This window comes from Galeopterus variegatus, unplaced genomic scaffold (assembly GCF_000696425.1).
Source record: "Galeopterus variegatus unplaced genomic scaffold, G_variegatus-3.0.2 Scaffold3786, whole genome shotgun sequence".
Lineage (NCBI taxonomy): Eukaryota > Metazoa > Chordata > Mammalia > Dermoptera > Cynocephalidae > Galeopterus > Galeopterus variegatus.
Genome location: NW_007729897.1, coordinates 81,901 through 83,626, shown reverse-complemented (window position 1 = coordinate 83,626; position 1,726 = coordinate 81,901). Strand labels below are relative to the sequence as shown.

General features: G+C 37.8%; 1 protein-coding gene across 1 annotated transcript in view; it reads left to right on the top strand.

Moving 5' to 3' along the window:
• VAMP4 (vesicle-associated membrane protein 4) overlaps positions 1-1,726 on the top strand; it is a 37,416-nt gene that overhangs the window by 12,990 nt on the left and 22,700 nt on the right. The window lies entirely within an intron of this gene.

The following is a 1,726-nucleotide window of genomic DNA, read 5'->3' as shown; positions in this document are numbered from 1 at the left end:
GTTAAATCTTCTTGGTGGATTGTGCATTTTATCACTGTAAAATCTTATTTGATCATTTAATTCTTTGTCCTAAAATTCCTCTTTATATTGCTAACTCTAGCGTACTTTTTGTCAGAATTTGCTGATGTATCTTTTCCACCCCTTTTTTTCATCCTTTATTTGATATTTGTTTTAAGTAAATTACCTGTAAACAGATATTGGCTGGAATTTTTTGAAACCTAATCATATCTAGTTTTTATTTTTAAATGGGACATTTAAACCACCTGCATAATATGTTCGAGCTTTTTCTGTGCTAGCCAGTTCCTCTGCCAGCCATGAATGCTCTTCACCCTGATCTTTGGCTGGCTCTTTGTTATCATTTAGATCTCAGCCTAAATTTCACCTCTTGAGGGTGATTTTCCATGACAACCTAATATCATGTAGCCACCCTGTCTCTCTCTTTCCCGTCACTGTTTTAATTCTCTGCATAGAATTTATCACAATCACATTTTTCTCTGAGAACTCAAACCTTGTCTGTCTTGTTCAAAGCTGTTGCTCGGTACTTAGAACAGTGCCTGGTACATAGAAGATGCTCAAAAATACTTGCAAAATGAATATCGAATACCTCTTTTCATGTTTTTACTCTGTATTATATGTTATATATTAATGATTATATGTAGATATAATGATAGTCATTATAATAGATATAGATATAAATTTTTTTTTTCTCTTTTCCTTTACTAGATTGTTTTTTTCCGTCATCTCTCTCCTTGCCTCTGGAACCATTAGGCAATTCAGAGATTTCACTCCCTTTCTCCCTTCCTTCCTCTCTCTCTTTTGTTATTAACTTTATATTTTGACAGTAATGTTTAAATCTGTGTTGTCAACATACCAGAAACTGTGCCCCTTCCATTCTTTTACTTTTTCCTATTTTACTTTTTCACTAGCCCTATTCCCTCTTCCCCTTCCCATTCTTTTACTTTTTCTCCTGACTCTTTCTCCTTCCTCCATCTTCAAAGCCATCAGTATAATATCTTCAAGCCTTCTCCCTCTTCCTTCTCCTTCCTCTCTCTCATCCTTCTCCCTCTGTGTTTCTTCTCCCTCTCTCTTTCTCTCCCTCCCTCTCTCCCTCCTTTCCTCCCTCCCTCCCATCTGCCTCCCTCTGAATAAGAACCCTTGTGATTATGTTGGGCCCACATGAATCATCCATAATGATCTTCTCTCAAGATCCTTAATCACATCTGCAAAATCCCTTTTACCATTCAAGGTAACACATCCGTAGTTTCTGGTGATTAGGCCATGGACATCTTTGGAGAGCTGTAATTCTGCCTATAACAGGTGTATGCTGTTTGAGTTTTTGTGTGTCTGAGAAGGTCTGGGTTTGCTCTTCTTTAGCCTCCTTTTGGAATGTTGTATCTTCCCCTTTGGGGAAGAGAGTGAGACCATCTTCATTTTAAGGAAGAATTTTTTTTTTTTTACCTTCAAGTTTAAGAGATTCTTGTATCTTATAAGGCAAAAATGTAAAGTTGCTTTTACTTGGGAGTACAAATTAGTATACAAGGCTGTTTCTGGACTGAGTAGTTAGAAGGTGGCCATGCCGGTTGTCAAGGCCTTGTCTCTCAGCTCCAAACCTATACTTCTATACTCCTCTCTGATGCTGCAGTTGGACTCCATAAACTACCTTTCCTTCTTTGCCACCTAGCTCCCTATTACATTCTGCCAATAGAGAGAGACTGGAAGGCAGGAA